The sequence below is a fragment of the Mesoplodon mirus genome (genome assembly GCF_964341445.2).
Source record: "Mesoplodon mirus genome assembly, chromosome: 16".
Lineage (NCBI taxonomy): Eukaryota > Metazoa > Chordata > Mammalia > Artiodactyla > Ziphiidae > Mesoplodon > Mesoplodon mirus.
Window position 1 is genome coordinate 77,250,856 of NC_138992.1, and position 19,773 is coordinate 77,270,628.

Below are 19,773 nucleotides of genomic sequence, written 5' to 3' on the forward strand. Positions count from 1 at the left end.
GCTTCCTCCCTATAGGGAGACAGCAATGCATTTTCACAGAACTGCAGCTCCTGTGCCTGCAGGTGCCCCTCAGGGGATTCAGGACACCAGGCTCTGCCCAGGACAGCCTGGTGCTCAGCTAACAAACTCCCTGGGGCATCGAGCTACCGTCATCCTCCTCACATTCTGTCCCGCTACCTCGGTCATCTCCTGCTAAGAGGAGTCCTTTCATTTGCTGTGGTTCTAACGCACTTGTGGGAAAAAATATCAGACGATTTTGGCTTTGAGATTTCACACTGGAGTCTGAATCTGTGGTTTCATTCCAAAAATACCATAAGAAAGTCTGAGGAGCAGCAAAGCCAGGGGGAAAAAATAGCTGACATTGAGATTCAGTCCCAAGCATCCACAAATATTTCTAGAATCTTTTTTTTTTTTTTTTTTTTGGTCAAGGAAACCTTTCTTCAAAGAAAACCTTAGTCATTGAAGAGCCAGCTGTGTGAGAAACAAGTGAGAAAGACTCTCCTTGAAACGGGCCCGGATGCTGCCTGCCCTTCTTTTCAGACACCCCCCTGGAGTTCATCGGGCAAGACTGACACCACCTCCTGGCCCCCAAACTGTGCTCCAGAAAGTAGGTGTCTTCAGATGCTTCTCAAAGACTCCTCTGGTCCCAGGCCCGTCGATGCTGTAGACTGAATCTTCTTGTGGTTTCTTTACTGTATTGGACAGGAGTTCTTACACCAGAGATCTGGACACCCCACGGCCTCTCTGCGTCATGGTCACTGCCAGATGAGATGTCCTGTAGGCTGCCGGCCCCTGCTCTCCCCGGGGAAAGACCTCAGGGAGAACAACCCCTGACCTATCTGACCACTGCCTGCAGGAAGAGGGGTGCTGGGAAGGTGGGGAGGAGGGACAGTAACTCGGGGCCCACGTGAGGCTAGGGGGAGGGGAGGGATGTGAGTAACCCATGTACATTTACGTTGGGTCGTTTCCAGCCATGAGGTCAATAAGAGTAAATGCCGGTACCTGGGCACTCTCTGCAGCCCAAGAATCCAACACAGAAGCTCTGCTGACATCCTGCCATCACCTCCTGCATCCCTCAGCAGAATGACAGAGCACAGCAACTGAATGACGGGTGTCTCTTCCTCGCTGGGAACTAATATTTCTCAAATGAATCTGAATATTTACCCTCCTGTCAATTTCTAGTTCTATAGTGGCTTCCACTTCCTTGTAATTATGGGCATTTTAATGATTTCTGAGAAAGGACACAAAGAACAAGGAGTGGAAAAAAGAAACTTTCGAGATTGTGTCACATGGCTCACACAGGTCGTGCTAAATCTATGGATGTAAGTTAAACAAATTGATACTCTATCCAGTCTGTCAAATAGATCAACAACTGTTTTTTTTTTTTTCTTGTGAGTTTTTCTTCTTTTTCTTAAGGAATGGGTAAAATGCTCTGGGTAAACAGGTAAACCGAAAGATCATGCTGAGCCATCACCTCAGCTGTCGACTGTCCGCATCCTGATGGTTTTCTACCCTCCTGAAATTTTCCATTCGACTTGGGTGGCTGGTTTTACATTTTTTCCTGGACCCCTGCACCCTGTGGGGCTTGGGACTCCACCAAAGACAGAAGTGAACTGCCACCTGCCTGTGGTCTCCTAGCTCCTGCCCGCCTGGCCACACAAAGCTGGAGGGAGGAGAGACCTGCCCCAGGAAACTTTTAAAGGGAAAGGAATTTCGTGCCAAGGCTAGTCTTCATATGTAGACGGAGAAGCCTTACTTCACCTCCTCTTTTCACATCAGGCTTTCATTTGTTAGATGGTAAAAGACAAATAATTTAACTGTATCTATGTATCTATAGGAAATTTGATAGCATTTTAGAACTAGAAATAGATTGGTAGATACTTAGATTCACTTGTGAAATATTATTTTTACACTCTAAAAAAGACTGAGCCAGAGATAAACCTGCTAAAATCCTAGCTGTAAAAGCAAAAAGACCTTCACGGGCTTTTCTGTCATAGCCCCAGACTTAAGTGTCGTAGGGAGTTTCCAGCCCCTGTTGGGTATCCATCCCTCCTGGGAGATACTTTTCTAAACCTAATAAGTGAATGATGCACAGACAAACCCCTGCAATTACTACTCTGAGAGAATTAACATTTGCTTTCCGAAGATTCCTGTGGCCATCAGTGTTTTAACAGGACAACTGTTCTTACATACTAACATGGCTCTTTTTTTTCCTAGGAAATTGTTAGTTGCGGAATCAAACTGGCCAACTGGCTGCAATCTCTGTGAACCGAACGCAGGTGGGATATCTCCTTTGTGACTCTCACTTTGAAAGGTGCCCTGAGAGTAACAGGCTGATGTGGGACCATGTTAAAGCTGCTTTGAGGCAGCGCCTGGGAACACGGTGACACCAAAGAGGGCAGAACACAACCTCAGAGGTAAATCTCTCCTCTTCAACTTATCCCCTCCTCCAGTCCACATTCTGATAAAACCCTTCAGTAACTTCCTAAACTTTCAACCAGCACGGTTCTCACCAGGCATCTAGGCTCGGAGGCTGCCCTGCATTCCATTGATCGCCTTCAGAGTGAGCTCTGCACAGAATACGGATGCCAGGACACTGCACGGAGCTACACCCGGCCCCTTGGGAGCCTGTTTGCACAGGTCACTTTCTACATGGAGTCACGTGACATGGATCAACTCATAACCCTACAAAGCAAGAGAACCATCAAAGTGCAATATCGTAACAACCGAATTTGTGTCTGCAACTCGTTAAAAAGAAGCTGTGTTCTACCTTCGTTTTCTACAGAAGCAGACTGCATGTCCATCCTGATATTTTCACCCTAAACCTAATACACTGTTTACCTAACGGAAAGATTATCCAGCGCATAGCTGCCTTTATTCTTTAGAATGCGCTTTTTTTCAATATAAATAGTGGCAAGATTACTATTTAGAAATGATCTTCCTTAGTTTGCAGAGCCCCAGAGCTAGTGAGCTTGTCCTTATACCTTATCTTTGCGTCTGATGTTGAATTACACATCTCAACGAACCTCTCCACTGACAAGAAGCAAGAACAAGGTGATGGGCTGATGAGGGGTCAGCGCGTTTGCACACGTGACATGACTGTTCTCGGGACACATCTTTGCAGAGGGACGTCTGACTGACTGCAGATCCACGTCCGCAGAGGCTCCCTGGTCCCGGTCCCATGTGAATCTGCACTTGGCTACACTGGGGCCCATGTGCTCCTTTCCCTCACGCCTCTCAGTGGGAGGTGGAAATGGGGGGTGGGGGTGGGGGTGGAGGGGGGGAGTGCCTCGGCCCCTCCCTCGGCTCCAGCATCCCTGCCACGTTAGCACCACGTGTGGCTGCAGAGCTTTACAACACAGCAGCCCTTTTTTCTGTTTCATTGAGAAATAACTGATGTCCATTACTGTATACGTTCAGCATATGCTTAAGGCGTTCAGCCTGATGGTTTGATTCACACACGTTGTGAAATGATCACAGTAGGGTTAGCTAACATCCCTCGCCTCATATAGATACAATAAAAAGGAAAGAAAGAAGAGGAAAAATACTTCCTCCTTGTGACGAGGACTCTTGGGATCTACCCTCTTCTCAACTTTCGTATATAACACAGAGCAGTGTTAATTCTGTTTATCGTGTGGGACATCGCTTCCCTAGAACTATTTTATCTTGTAACTGGAAGTTTGTGCCTTTTGACCACCTTCATCCAACCCCCTCCTTCCACCTCTTACCTCTGGTGACCACAAGTCTGATCTCTTTTTCTCTGAGTTTGGTGTTTTATTCGTTTTGTTTTGTTTAGATTCCACATATAAGTGAGATCGTAGGTATTTGTCTTTCTCTGACTTATTTCACTGAGCATAATGTCCTCAAGGTTCTTCTATGCTATCGCAGATGACAAGGTTTCCTTCCTTTACATGGCTGAGAATATTCCATGAACTATACATACCACCCCTTCTGTGCGCATCATCCTTTACATGGCTGAGAATCCTCCATGATATCTATGTACCGCCCCTTCTGTGCCCATCATCTGCCAGCAGACTCAGGTATTTCCACACAGGCTGTTGGGAACACGGGGTGCGGCAGGCACACTTTCTGAGGGAGAGGGTTCGTCTCCTTTGCGCATGCGCCTAGGCGTGGAGCTGCTGGACGGCGTGGGAGGCCTGTTTGTAACGACTGAGGCGCCCCACGCTGTGTTCCACGGTGGCTGTGCCCCTTTACAACCTCTCTGTGGGGACGGCCATCATCCCAGGACGGGCCCACAGAGCTGGTGTGGGCGGTGGGGTAGGAGCCCCCCACCCGAGGCCTGCGGACGGACGGGAGCTCTTCTGACAGGCACGCGGAACCAACGAGACCCCCGCCCCGGGACGGCCGGTGTACTCCCGCCGGGCGGCCCGGGGCCCGAGGCAGGCCCGTTCCCAACGGCCACGCTGTTCCCGGCTCTGCTTTGACGCCATCAGGAGGACGGCCCGGGAAGATGAGGCCACACTGCTGAGCCCGGCACGGCGTTTACACCGAGTCACCCCCGTGACCCAACAGAGGGTCCTTTCAAAGTCTTCAGAGGCAAACAACCTTGAAAATGGTGAGGAATGCGCCGCTCGTTCAAACTAGGGGTTCTGTCCCCAGGAGCTGTGCAGCCCGGCTCCAGCACGTGCCAGACGGCGGCCCCCGACAGCAAGGGCCCAGGGGCGCCCGCGACGCGGGAGGCGTTGTGCGAAGCCAGCTGCTCGCTCTTCAGGCCCACCCGTTGCTTCCCCCACTACAACGGCCGTGTGCTTGAGCCGGAGTGACCAGTGACCCACCCACGAGGGAAGACCGCCCTGCCCGCCGCTGCCGCAGCCCCACGCTACGGAAGGGATCTTGCCTTGGGGCCCAGAGCTTCCTCCCCGCGGAGGCTACCGCGAGCCTGAGTTCTCGCGAGCTCACGCGGCTCCGCCCCTCGCTCGGGGCAGCGGCTGGGAAGGAGGCGCGCGGGGCCCGCCCCGCCCCGCCCCGCCCCGCCCCGGCTCTGCTACTGCGCTTCCGCGGAGCACCGTGGACGCCCCGGGGCGGCGGTGACTCCAACCGCCCACCCGGCCGGGCCGGGCGGGGCGGGTCTCTGGGGGGAGCGCCCTCACCACCCCTGCCGGGGGCCACCACGCTCTCGCGAAGCTAGTCAGCCGCTGCGTCCGCTCAGAGGAAAGTGCGGGACGCCTCGCCTGCCAGCGGGTGCCCAGCCCCACCTCGCCCCGCGCCCGGGCTGTCTGATGGCGCCGCCCCAGGCGCTGACCTCGGCCAGCCTGGTCCACCACCGGCCTTTCCCGACCGGCAGCCCCGCCCCTCCACGACCCAGCGGGGCATCACCTCCTGGCGTGGTCCTCCACTGACCCACCCCCGGCCCCGGGACAGGGCACTTTGCCGTGTTTTCTGCCTGGGTAAGAGTTTACTTGAGGAGAAGGTCAGGTTCAAGGTGGAGATAAAGTTTAATCATCTGTGATGAGTTACCCGGCGGCTCGTCCAGTGTCTTCCAAAGTGCGCTTGGCTGGCTGATCCCGGGACCCTTCAGTGAAGTTCACTTCTGATTATAGTCTAAAAACATATGCTCGCTGTTATAAAAACTTCTTTGTCGTAGTGAAATTTTGACTTGAAAGATACATTCATAGGGTAAAATTTTAGTTTCTAAAGTAAATTACTCTCAAATTAGTTTTTTAAGTAATTAGGTTTAGGTCCCCGGGTTGGGGGCTCTGCACATCGTGGGTTGCTCACATTTTTCCTTTAAAAGAGAGAACTTGGGTATTATCCAAGTTTTGAAAAATATTAGAACACGAAGTCTGATCTTAACTATGTAAAATGCATTCACAGAAAAAACTGAAGGGAAACATAAGAGCGAACACTGGATATTTCCAAAGGGAGCCATGGGTAATTTGTTATTTCCATGCTGTAAAATGTTCATCATTCACTTTTATCCTAGAAAAAAAAGTCAATTTTTAAAATCTATCAGCTCTGTGTGAAGACCATGACAAATGGCATGCTGAACTTAGCAACCAAGTTACCAAGCAAAAATCCAGAAACACTTTCTATTAATGTGAAAAAAAATTTAAGAATCAATATTTTGGGAGGTTTCTAAAGTTCCTTGATTTGTATTTTCCTACAAATGCATACAGGTCTGAAGTTGTTCGTGTTGGAGCATTTTCACAGAACACGTAGTGGATTACTCAGGACATGAGGCAGAAGCAGCCGTGAGCACAGGGTGCCTCGTATGCCGGAGCTGAAGGGTGGCGGTCCTGAGGTCTGGGACAGCAACCCGGGCAGGCGAAGAGGAGGGGCACACAGGAAATACAATGGGCAACATACTGAACATCGTTGAAGCTGCATGCTGGGAAAATCGAGTTCATTATACTGTTTTCTCTACTTTAGTGTATGCTTAAAAATTTCCATAATACATGTTTAAAAACTAAAAGCACAAAACTAACCACTCAGTGAGATACTATTCTCCACCTCTCAAAATGGCTATAAAAAAGATCAGTAACACCAAAAGTGGTCCAGATGTGGCACTCTGAGAACTCTCGAGCAAACCAAATCCGTTTAGGAGACAAACGCTGTTTATAGTGAAGCCTGCGTTTTAAAACATGGATTGGATAGAAACTTTATGGGTTTTTTATCTATGCCACAGCCTAAATCTTTTCATGCCTGGACAAACGCTCGTGTTTAAATCACGTGTACATTTATTTGGAGATGATTTTCCTCTGTGTGTGTGTGTGTGTGTGTGTGTGTGTGTGTAAAACTGATCACAAAATTCAAGTCCTCTCATCCTTTCTAGATGTGATTAATTTGGCTTAGACTACAAACGGTATAAGACTAGCCCCAAACTTGTGATGGGCGGGCAACTTTGATGTAATTGTGACCTGAGCAACACAAACCCTTGTCACCACAGTGTAGACATCATAGACGTCCATGTACCACTGTATACACCGGAGATCTCTATATTAACTTAACACTTAGGACCTGCATACACAGAAAGAGTTCATATGTCTCAGCTCTGAGCGATGGACGTTTTCATATTTTTTAGTTCATTTACTTAAAATGTAATGAGTCACCAGCAGTTTACAGAATTTGTTTTCTATTTAAAGAATGTTGCCTAAGAAATAAAGGAGATGGAGTCTAATGCTGAACTATGACAATTCTAAAGTTCTTGTATAATTACAGTACATTACAACCAATCGAGAGCTGACAATTTAAGTTGAACTGTCAAGTTAAAATATTCTTTGAGCTCAGTAGTTATGACTTGTTTCTAATCTTCTAACACTGTGTATACAGGTTTCATTTTCACAATCTTAAAAAATGTGCATAAAATCACTAGAATGTTATCTTTAAAAACATGTTGAAATAAAGCACAGAAGAGTGAAAACACAGCTATAGATATGGATACAGAGACAGATAAAGATGCAGATAAGATATGGAGATGGAGATGGGGACCGGGGTGGGGATGGGGATGAAGATGGAGGGAGACACAGAGAGAGACAGAGTCCGAGGGGAGGACGGACTGAAAACCCACGTGACCACTGCCTAGATCCAGACCCCGAGCAGAGCAAGAAGCCCGAAACTCCCGCTGTGATTTGTCCAATCACGACGACCTCCCTTCTCACGAAAAGTAACCGCAATGCACATTTATAACACCAGTTTGTTTGCCTGGTTTGTTACTTTATATAAATAGAATCATACTGTATATATTCTCTGGTGTGTGTCTGCCTTCCTTATTTCAACATTCAGTTTGTGATTCACCCCACTCCTGAATGTAGCTATTGTTCATTCTATTTCAGTGCTTTTTAAGACCTCACGGCATGCAGATCCCACAAAATACATATCCATTTTGCTCTAACGGACTTTTGAGTTATTTCCAATCAGGACCTACTACAAACGCCGTCACTATGAATATTCTTGAACAAATCTCTCGCTGCCGTGTGGATGCATTTCTGGGGGGTGTATATGCAAAGGGGAGACATTTTTTGTAGGTAATACCAAACTTTTTCTGAAAGTGGTCCCTGTTAAAAGAAAGACATAGAGCAACTCGGGCTTACAGACCCAGAAGAACCAGGACAGTCGTTTGAGAATTGACTTTAAAAACTAAGCCGAGTGTAACTTACTTAAGAAGCAAACTTTTCCTTGACGAATATATTTTTCCATTGAAATGCATCACTATGAAAGAGAGGTTCTTATACTGTCTCAGCGTGGACGTGACTGAATTCTCTGCTACACTCTGAAGCCCGCGGAGGTTTCTAATAGGGCAAACAATGTCTTCGGGCAGGCTTTCCTTTCCAGATGTTGAGAGAGAGGCATGAAACCACACGGGTCCGCGAAGTGGCTGCAATAACGAGACTATGTTTAAGTCCACACATCCAAACGGCTGCCGTCCTTTACACTGGCCATTTTGGGGAAACTTGGGCATTTACAAAAAGAGGAGACTCTCAATTAAGTAACGATGGGCGCAGCCTCCCGGGTGGGCGCTGGGAAGGCCCGCAGCCCACACCCACCCCCAGCGCCCGGGCCTGCCGTCTTCTACACGCAGGGCTGACCCCTGAGCCCGCTGCATAAACCCTTCCGTGGCTCCCCTTTCTTCCAGGTCCAAGTCTGAGTGCTTGTGCCCAGCCCACAGAGCCTCTGCAGCTCCTCTGCAGACCGCCAAGACCCTTTCAATCCAAGCTGTCTGCTCGAAGTGCCATGTGCCCCTTCCAAGGGAGTTACAGATCCTCGCTTATCTTTGTGTCGGCCTGTGAGGTGGGCGCCGTTGTTCACAGCCCCCGCTGGACAGATGAGGAAACTGAAGCACGAGGAGGAAGATGCCTCTGGTCACAGGCGGGGACGGGGCGGGGCACCCCAGCCCGTTCCACGTGGGCCAGGCTTGCTCCCAGCGCCGTGCGCCGCCCGCCCCCGCCCACTCGCCGCCTCTCGGGCCCCTTCGTCCTGCGAGGCTGGCCCCTCCCCTCCGCAGCTGGTCTCCCTGGACCCTCCTCGCGCCTCTTCTTGTCCACCTGTGAGCCTCTTTGAGCCACCACCGTACTGTATCCTTTTTTTAACGTGGATATTTCAATGAAATTATTATTTTTCATGTGTGCCCTCCACTGGAGTGAGAATTCATTGAGAGATCAAGTGAAACTGTAGTCGTCGTTTTTTATCCCAAGAATCTGACATGGTGTTTGGATCACATCAGCAATTCCGTAGATTTTGGCTGATTGGTTGGTTGATTTGCTGGGAAGGAAGAGCCGGCTGGGGTGTGGACAGCGGGAGTGAGTCAGAAATGCACGGGTTGGAGCTGCGGTCTGAGCACTCGTTAGCTGCTGTGCAGGTAACTGACTCTCCCCAAAACCTTGTTTCCGAACTTGTTTACTAAGCATAAAAATGACTATCTTTGCGCAGTCATTACGAGAATTAGAGATGCATGTAAGGTGGCCTGCATGCAATAAACACACTGTGGCCACTATGCTTAGTGACATTTATGCTCATAGTAGCATTTGCTTTACTCTCTGGTAACTTGTACCCAGCATGACATAAAATCAGTCACTCTCACTTTCAGGAAAGGCCACCTGAAGAACAGAGGCGGCGTTGAATCCTCCTGAGGCCGCTCCTTTCCCAGCTTTGAAATCAAACGATCACAGCAAATGTGCATCACAGATACTGCGAGGTTAATCATTAGAATCACTGCAGGAATTCTGAGTGATTTCCAAGCACTGGCTATAGGTGCAATAAGGCGATTTTTTAGATAGTGTAGGCCTGTTATTTTAGAGCATAAGTATTTCTGGGATTATGATAAACCAAATAAAATACCATTTTCCAGGGACTTTCAAAATGACAGCTTGGCACTGCTGACGAGTTGCAGATCCTGGGTGTGGTCAGTGCACTGTGTGCGAAATGGGGGCGGTCACTACTTTTTAATGAGTATTTTATAAAACCTCTTGTTGGATCCATTCGGCACCCAAGGGAATGCCACTTTCTGAATTGTTTGCGACCAAACCCACGCTAGGATCAGCTGATGGAAGACGAAGAGGCAGAAAGCAGACGGGGGGGCGGCCGGTCGGGCCCCAGGGGCGGGGCCTGGAGCCACGGTCCCCCAGAGCCCTGGGGACGGGGACACCGGGGGGTGAGGACCTCAACCAGAGCAAACTCAGGTAACGTGAGAAGACCACGGCCGCAGAGGTCAAACTGTGTGAGCAGAGAGTCCGGAGGCGGGGTGGGTGGGGACCGAAGGGTTACTGTCGCGCAGGAGGGTCACCCCCGGTAACCAGAGGCCGGAGGGAACAGGCAGCTTGGTGGACACAGGGGTGGAAGCAAGTGGATGTCTTCTCTGTTCAGTGAACAAGAAAACAAAGCCATCAGCTGAGAATGAGGGGTTGACGATTTGAAGAAAGAGGAAAAGGTGTAAAACCTTCATCTGGAGAAACGCGATCTGATTTCTCGTCCGTATGAACCCCCTAAAGTGGTGGCTGCCACACTCGGTGCCCGGTGCCGGCTGGGCATGGGCTTGGGCTCTGGCCGAAGGGGGCACGCCGGCGGAAGGAGGGCAGGGGGTGAGGAGTGATGGTGGTGGTCTCGCAGCTCAAGCGGGCAGGAAGGAGGAGAGGACGTGGGGAAGGTGGGCTACAGTAACACACCACAGGGTCCCTGGCGTTCGGGTCCAGGGGGTCACAGAACTCCCAGGCTGGGGAATCTTGGGCGGCATGTGCTGGGGAGACAGACAGGCAGATGGGAGCACGGGGAGGGGGGTGACAAGACCTGGGTGAGGGGGGTGTCCTGGCAGGTGGCCTGGACGCAGGATCACAGGGGACCCGGGAGGCCCAGCAGCGAGTCAGCACCCGTGTGGACCCTGAAGCCGGCAGGAACAGCCAGCGCTGTGGACGGAGAAGGAGGAACAGTGGTCCAGGCTGTAAAGTCTTCCAGGACCGGAGCTGCCTGACCAGAGGATTCACAGGAAGTGCAGTAATTTGATGGCAAAGTTCAAAGCTTGGGGCTTGGAGAGTGGCATGAGGGACACTAATCCGAAAGTGCAAAGACGGGCGAGCGAGGGCAAATAGTCAACATTTAACACAGATACGCTTGTGTATCAGCAGCTGAACCCACGGGACTCGACAGTCCTCAGGGTCTTCCGCCCCCCTCCCTTCTGAGGGCGACTAAAGCTGGGTCTCGGTGTCGGAATCGACTGACCAGGCTCGGGATGGTTACCCCCTCAGACACCCTGGAGGACCCATGGATCTACCCGCCTATTCCACAATTAACCCTGAAGTTCCCGTGTGTCCTGTGCTGGTGGAAGCACAGGGACAGGGCAGTAAAAGATAAATGACTCATCTCCTGCGTGCAGAAGCCACACGCGGAAATGTCAGGACAAAAATGCACAAGTAAGGTAAACTCAGGTTGTGATGATTCGTACTGGGAAGAAGTGATGTAAGGAACCCCGGAGAACAGCATGTAACCTGACTTATGCAGGGTCCTCAGGGAGGGGCTGTCCTCCTGGACAGCAGAGGTGTCACGTTTACACCGGCTGCTAAAATATAGCAGATGATAAACAAATTAACACTGTGTTGATAATGTTATAAAATTGTTCCTGGTTCCCTGCTTGTGTGGTGTTTTACAGTTCAATAAACTTTTAAAGGCCACCAAAAGTGAACATACGGTTAGCATCCTTTCACATGTGTGAAAATGATATGGAAGATGAACCTTGAGGCAGAGATGGTGTGGTACCCAAGGTTCCACGATGACAGCCTGAGCTGGGCTTAGGTCCCGTGTCCAGCTCATGAGGGCACCAGCACTCTCTCCTGTGTCCTCATGTCCTGTGCGGTGTCTAAGCCCAGACCACTGGGGACATCCCTGAGGACTTCAACAGGCAACGCTGCTGAAAGCTGAGAGAGGTGAGAGAGCCCTCGACAAGCCCAACGGGCATCCATCCGTCGCCGTGTCAGTGTCTGCGCTTCACTTAGCTTTCCTCCTCTTCTGCCCCACGGAGGGGCTCCCTGTAGAGGGACAGCCTCAGCCCGGGGAGGACCAGTGACAAGTGACAGCCGGAGGGAGACAGCGCCTGGGTTAGGGACTCGAGCTCCCCGTGCTTGGTTATTTCACTTTGTCCCAAGTGCATAGTGTGTCCTTACCAGATGGTCCTGTGTAAGTGTCTCTCTCTTCCTAAGTCTCGAAGGGCTTGGAGCCGCTGTGCTCAGTGACACAGACCTAGTACCAGAGGGCAGAACATGCATTTTCCTTTTACGCAACTCAGCCACACGTCGTCCTCTCCAGCACTCAGGAGATGCCCGAGCCCAAAGCCCCCTTCCTACTGATTTTCTTCCCGACTCACTATTTGCCGGCTGCATCTGGTCACACTCTTGGTTTGCATGAGCACTTCGTGAGCTGTGTGTGGTCAGGGCTTCGTTTCCCTCCATTAATGAGATCTCCCTGCAGCCAGCACTTGGCAGACAGGAAGCATCTGCTCCCCCCAGAAAGACCTCAGGATGAACGGCTCCCCACCTGACCCCAACACAGCCACGCACCTCCCAGATGCGAGCGCCGTTGCCCAGTTACCTGAGCAAAGGGCATCTCAAAGGATGTCAGGATAGTTGGTTATCAGAGCAAAACAGGACAAAACAGCCCCAAGGATGTCAGTGGCTCTGAGGCCGAGAGAGAGAGACAGGGAGAAGCCCTGTTCCTACCAGGCCCTCCCTCCCACCAGTAAAAACAAGCCATTACACAAAAAACAAGCCTATGAGGACTCTGAGAGGTGAAAGGAAGACAGAATTCGGCCCAGGAGCTCAGGACCCGAGGGCAACACGGAAGGAGTCCCCTGGGTCCCCTCACTGCCTCCCAAGCCTCTGAGAAAGGGTGCTGCTGAGGCCTGCAGTCCAGGACCACCAGCAGCACAGAAGGAATTCCAGGAAAGGCCGGATTCTCCCGGCCAAGAACCTGGAAGGGGGTGGCCAAACGACGGAGAAGAGTTTGGGAAACATGTCCTCCAGGGCAGGCAAACACCAACAGAGGACACACCGCTTTCTCCCCATCCGTGTCTGCGTTTCCAGTTGGCCAAAAGGGTGTTTGGTCTTCCACATCCCATCCTGCCTGTGGGGCTGGGAGGGGCCACAGGACTGAGCAGGGATCGGGCTTCCTTCCCCACCAGGGCCCTGTCCCTGGGCCCCTCCCGTGTGGGGGCCCCTTCTGCACCCTCAGCCACCCCAGAGGCATCGGGGCACCAGTCGCACCAGACAGACCAACCAGACCAAACGAAGGCCACAGGGGCTCTGAGCTTAAACTGTCCTTGGAGCCACAACCTAGGACCTACTCAGGACCTGCTGGAATGCAGGGCTTGAACAGGACCCAGAGACTCCCAGTACCACAGACAAAATTCCAGGGAACAATCCAAATTCACCTGTCACACAAGAACCAAGAAACGTCACAAACCGAGGGAGAAAGGACGACCGACAGGGGCCGACACCGAGCAGAGCCCGACGTGGGGAGCAGCTGAGGAGAGATTTAACGTTGTCGCCCTGAAGGCGCTTCATGGGCAAGTTCAAATCCCTCTGAAGCTGAGGAAAGGCAGACATGGAAATTCTAGAAACAAAGAGAAGTTCTAAGTGGAAATTAGAAAGCCGAAAAGTACCACCAGCAAGGTCAAACCTCACTGAGTGGGCTGAGTAGCAGCATGGAGGTGACAGAGGGTAGAACCACTGGACTTAGTGACAGATCAATAGTATTTGCCCATCTGCTCAGAGGAGAGAAAACAAATAGAAAAAATGGAGAGAGTCTCGGGAACCAGAGAGAAAAGAGCAAAAGGTCCAACATCCATATTATCCGGGCCCCAGAAGGAGAGGAGGAGAGTGGGGCTGGGAGAGTTTCAAAGCAATAACGGTGCAAACTTCCCAAATGTGAAAAGTGAAAGACATAAACCTACATTTTCAAAAAGCTGAGAAAACCTGAAATCGGAGGGATGCGTGGAAACCAATGCCAGGACAGATCACGTTAAACTGCTGAAGATTAGAGGAATGAAACAATGTGGATGCTGGCAGAGGACGGAATAGTGTCTACAAAGTATCAGCGTTTCCATGACAGCGGACTTCTTGTCCAGAACCATGGGGGTCAGAGGAACGGACACAACCTTTTTTAGTACCAGAAAAAAATAAATGTGAACCGTGAATTCAATGTCCAGTGAAAGCAGCCTTCAGGACTGAAGGGGAAACAACTTAGGTTTTCTCTAACATAAGGAAACGACTGCTAGCAAACAGCCCTGAAGAACAGGTAAAGAAAGTTCTCTAGACAGTACGGCAGTATTGGACTGCTTGAAACACCAGAAAGGGAAGAAAGCCATTGGACTGAGTAAACACAGGGGTCCTAAATCGTGTTTGTTAACTCCGTCTGATATGGCGCCGAGGGGCTGTGTGGAGGTGATACTGAAGACAACTGTTTGGTGAAAGTGCGGAGGCCAGTGGATGGGACCCACGTGGAAGCCTAGTGTCTACACTTCACCTTGGTGGTGAAAGATCAATGCCAGTGGGCGTGATCTGTTATGTGTAGAGTGATACCTAAAGCAATTAACACACTCTCAAGAGCACTATAAATAAATCAAAATGGAGTCCTGTAAGTGTTCTGTGACCCACAGAAAGTCAAGAGAAGGCAAACCAAGGAATGAGAAACAGATGAAATGGCACATCGAGCCCTACACATCAATGACAGCCCTTAGGGGTCCTGAGGGTCCCAACAAAAGACAGAATTGGCAAGAAAGGATACAGAGAGAACCAAAAATATGCCGTCTACAAGACATTCTCCTCACGCCTCCAGAATGTTCTGGGGCGAGGCTGCCAGTGGTTTCCCCAGAGCAGGTATAGGCTTTGTGAGGAGGCAGCTGGTCCTGGGTCCTGTCTCCTGGGTGGAAGGCGGCCTGCCGGGCTGGTGGAGCCTCAGCAGGATGCCAGGAGATGGTCCACCGCCTGCCCGTGCTGCTGCAGAGAGATCCAGCCACTCACCGAAACAGAGCCGTGTCCATTCACATCCAGTGAACAGCAGGGGAGAGAGACCTACATAGGATTCTCGGAGAACCCGCCAAGCTCCCCATCACAGAGAAGGGCTGCTCGACACACTGACCAGGCCTGGAGAGCACAGAGGGCCAACAGCCCTGGAATTATCCCGAGAAACTGGATAGAGACGTCCAGGAGCGGGGCAAGAGATGAGATGTCAGCTCGCTGCAACGTCCAGGCCTGGAGCGGTGGAGTGTAGGTGTCGGGAAAGGCTGCTCCTTCAGCCCAGACCCCAGGATGGAGACGACGTGGAGAGCACAGCACAGCTGCTCTGCAGCCAACAGGGCAGGGATGAGACCATCCAATCTTGTTGCTGTTCGGACGCGCGTGCATCAGCCGGGCACCGTGCAGAGAAGTGGCCAGTGCGTCTCTGGGCCTGTCTCATGCTGATGACCACGTGCCCTATGCTGCGTGGAGCCCACGGAGCAACGCCCCAGGCAGCCCCCAGCCAGACGTCTGATGAATGACGAATAAACCTTCATCATTGTAAGCCCCCAGATTAATAATTAAAAATTCACTCCAAATACAACAACCTGGGTGTGTGAAAGTTAAAAGATGGGAAAAGATAGGCCATGCGACATTAATAATAAAAGAAGAAAGAAGGCATGGCTGTATCAACACCTAACATGGTACACTTCAGGGGAAATGACAGTTTCTAGAGGCCAAGAGGAGTCGGGCGTCTGCTTCTTGTGGGTCGAGCTGTGACCCCAGGAAGATGTGTGCCCGTCCTAATGCTGATACTGTGGTTGGGACCTTGGTGGAAACAGGGTCTTTGCAGATGTAATCAAGTTAAGATGAGGTCTTTCTGGGTCATGTAGGATCTAATCCAATATGCCTGGTGTCTTTATAAGAAGAGGGACATTTGGACACAGACGGACACACAGGGAGAAGCCCACATGGCAGCAGAGGTAGGGGCTGGGGTGATAGGCGTATCTGTCAAGGAGCAAACGCTGTCGGAATAGAGAGTGCTGAGGCCTGAGCGTGCAAACTAAGATTCGTGGAGCGAAAACAAGAACTCGCTGCATTAATAATTTTTATGTCTGATACCATTTTTCTGTGAGATGCTTAATACAATTCAGGTTTATTTTCTTTTACTTATGAAATGGAATAGATGCAGATAGGTCTTAAATTAGACCGGCTTTGATCCGAATGTGCTGTGAAATAAAATCCATGATATTGATGCTTGTTAGTATTAATCAAGTTTACAGAAAACTCTACCTGAGCTAGTTCCTGTTCTGGGTGGTCCCCACACTGGGTTGTCCCTGCCCTGGGTCCAGGAACGATAAGCATTATCTCATTTCACCCTTACAACAATCCAAGGTAGTCGGAAATATAACTAGGCCCACTTTACCTGAGAACATCAAGATTTGAAGTATTTGACTAAGTTGTCCGAAGTCGCACAGCAAGTAAAGAGCAGAATTCAGACCCCATCCTGGGTCCCCTGGACTCTAGCACTCAGTGTTGAGGTAGAAAAGCATGGACCAAACATCATGCAAAGTTGATCCTGGTTGGCGCCCCAGGAGCAGTCCAGGCCGTACCCACAGCTCTTCAAAGGATGCAGAGGTCGTGGCCAGGTGGCAGCGGGTCCAGGGGCTGCCCTGGACCAAGGCCCTCACCTATGCATGAGATGCTGAGGGATAAATACGTGCCTGACTTCCAGGCAGCTGGGCTGGGGGTGGGAGCTCAGTGCCATCTGGTTCTGGTTCAGGACCCCAAGGACCCAGTCCCTCGCTGAGACCGCCCCCTTTAAAAGCAGCAGGTCAGTGCCTGCGGGCCGCTGAGTCCTGTGCTGGCTGAGGCCCAAGCCACCTGCTCTGATGCCACTCTTTGTGGAGCTGAGGGCAGAGCTCCAAGAGCCCCAAACGTGGAGGCTGAGCTGGCTGAGCTCTTCCTTCCTCGCTGTAGGACCGAGGCCACGTGCCTACCTGTGAGCCTTGGTTTCCGTGTCAGTAGAAGGGGGACTGCGATATTTCATTCTCAGACTTTGTTCGGATTAAATGTAAAAGTGCTGGTGCTGATACACGGCTGCCTCGTGGGGAGAGTGAGTGAAGGGGTGAAATTGTTCTCTGCTCTGTTTTTGCTTAAAACAGGGATCAAGATTTGGTCGTGTGAGGGCCACACATGAAATCTTGTTCGGAGTCACGATTTGCTTGGACTCTACACTGTTACGAAACGTCACTGAAAGAGTTTTCAGAGCGGCGTGTGCTCCCGGCCCCTGAGGCCCTGACCTTCCCGGGGTGTCACTCCAACCTCCGTCACTGGTGCCTGCTGCATGCCTGGCCCTGGGGACCCCTGAGGTTTCGGCATCCTTTCTGGTCAGGTCATCACCACCATCTCCCTTTGAAGAATGGGTGGGAAGATTAAAAGGAAAAGTAGCGTTCCTTGCAACTTATGGGAGTTTTGACCATTTTTCCATCGTCTTCAAGACCCAGGGTGTGGGATGCGTCCTTGATGGGCCGTCATGTCACCTGTGCTGCAGACGCCTGGTGGTGGGGACAGGCCCCTCGTGTGTGCTCCCAGACCCCAAAGCCAGGGCACCACGTGAACATTTTCCGTGTAAAATAATTGTGGGCTCAGCGGCGAATATCAGAAGATGGTCTTGGGACCCATGCTGCTTTCCAAACACTGAGAGTAGCCAGTGACCCCGACAAAGCCCCTCCGTCTCTGTCCCTTGGCTTCTCCTGAGCAGGTGTTGAGCACTGAGATGCAGTCATGGACAGAGGAGGATGTCCAGACACCTCATCAATTACTTCACTTGTTTCACCTCTTATGATAACATGAAATAGTGGGTCAGGAGAGGGTGCGGAGACAAAAACTCATAGCGGGGCCTGAAGTCGTCAAAACTATTCTTTATATTAAAGATGAAATATTAAGAACGAATGTTGGATAGAAAAGCCGATAGACAAGTTGGGTCTAAACGTGAAAATGCTTCCTTGGGTGGCCCTTCTCCTTTCTTTCCAAGTCAGTGTACACTAAAAACTCAGGAAAAATCCCCCGATGCATATGACTACAGATCACTCCAATTCTTATTATCTTTAGCTTATGTATCACTTTGGAAGGTTTAATGATTTTGGTTCAAAGTTAATGCATTTGGGAGTGGAGCTAAAGGGGTAAATTCTAAATGATTTTTAAAATAATATTTATTCTATACTGGAAGAATTTGTGCTATATATACATATTTTTTCTTTTTAAATCTTGGCTGCTGAGTTGAGGAAACTTCCTTGGTGAGGTCCTGGTTAATCAGTGAGACTCGCCAGCTGGATTTGCTTGTAACTTGCTATGGATTGTTCTCCTTGACCATTTGAGTCCTCCTGGGCAAAGACATCATGGATAAGAGTCAACAGTAACAGTTATATATAGAAATAGCTTTCTTCTTCCCTACAAGAGGCTGGAATAATATGCTAACTGCTCAGTTTAGAATAAAAACCCACTGAGTTGATATATCCAGTCTGTTCTTTTCAATTACGGTAGCCATGGTCTTCAAATGGTTGGTGGAGCTGGGGAAAGTCGGCCGAGATGACTTTGTGTGTGTGTGTATGTGTGTGTGTGTGTGTGTGTGTGACACAAATTGCTGACATGAGCTTGGAAATGCTGGACATTTGAGGGTGAGCCCCTGTCTGCCCACCCCTGGGCCTGAGGATGGTGTGATCCCAAGTACAGCCACTCTTGACCAATGAGGTTGAAGGAGTGACCAGAGCTAAACTTGAGCCTCAGACACTAATTAAACTCCATCAACCAAATGATCACTTTAAGTTTTCTGTTTCCATCGATAAACAAAACTATACTGACTGTTACCTTGGTTTACTGTCAACTAGCCAAATCCTTCTCCCGTGCGTTATGTTGCTTAAAGAAATAGCACATTGGATTCCGAGACTGCCACATACTGTGTATCGTGTCTTTAACTGAATGTCATGGGGCCAAAGCAGGAAAAAATGCTTCCAGTGAATCCTTACTTTTGCTTTAAGCAGCATGGATCTGACTGAAAATTTACATATTTTCCAAATCGAATTAAATTTCCTATTTTATTTAAAGTGTTTCTCTTGTAAAAAAAAGAAATTCAGACCCCAATATTTATTCTACTGACCACCCTAAGCACAGTTTGATACGTTTAACTGTTTCCATTCTTGTTCTAAGTGTTGTCTTGTAGGTGTAATTTTCACGTGGCATATTGCCCAAGTGGATGAGTTATTAATATAAAAACTATAAACAAAATGTAGTTTTCTAAACAGCAATCAAGTCTTAATGTGTTGCTATATACGACCAGCTTGAAAATTAATTTAAGCATTCAAATTTTATCAGAAGATGCAAATAGTAGCCAGATGTTTCCTGGCATTAGAACCTTTTGGTTCATTAATTTTATTAAGTTGGGATTAAATTTGGGTCTAGCTTTTTTCTTAAATATTTTGCATAATTGTAGATTCACGTGCAGTTGTAAAAAATAATACAGAAAGTTCCCATGGACACTTGGCTCGGTTTCTTCCAAAGGTGACCTCTTGCAAAACTGAGATACTGTGTCAGGACCAGGATGCTGACATCAGTACAGTGTAGACACAGACGTTCCATCACTGAAGGGACACCGTCACTGTGTTATCTGTATACGCACCCCACCTGCCCCTACCCTGGCCCATTGCCATCACTAACATGTTCTCTATCTCCATACGTTTGCCATTTCAGGAAAGTCTTCAGAATAGAATCACACAGTGTGTAATCTGCTGGGACTGGCCTTTTTTCACTCAGCACAATTCCCTGGTGTCCGTCCAAG

At 49.8% G+C, this 19,773-nt stretch overlaps 2 long non-coding RNA genes across 2 annotated transcripts; both read left to right on the top strand.

The window, feature by feature from the left end:
- The first annotated feature begins 429 nt into the window (after nucleotides 1-429).
- On the top strand, nucleotides 430-4,855 carry LOC309791967. Its single transcript, XR_014291592.1, has 3 exons — nucleotides 430-607; nucleotides 2,218-2,417; nucleotides 2,502-4,855. It is a non-coding gene; the product is annotated as an uncharacterized lncRNA (long non-coding RNA).
- A 146-nt stretch (nucleotides 4,856-5,001) lies between these two features.
- Nucleotides 5,002-7,706, top strand: LOC309792033. The gene is made up of 2 exons (XR_014291595.1): nucleotides 5,002-5,408; nucleotides 6,138-7,706. It is a non-coding gene; the product is annotated as an uncharacterized lncRNA (long non-coding RNA).
- The last annotated feature ends 12,067 nt before the right edge of the window (nucleotides 7,707-19,773 follow it).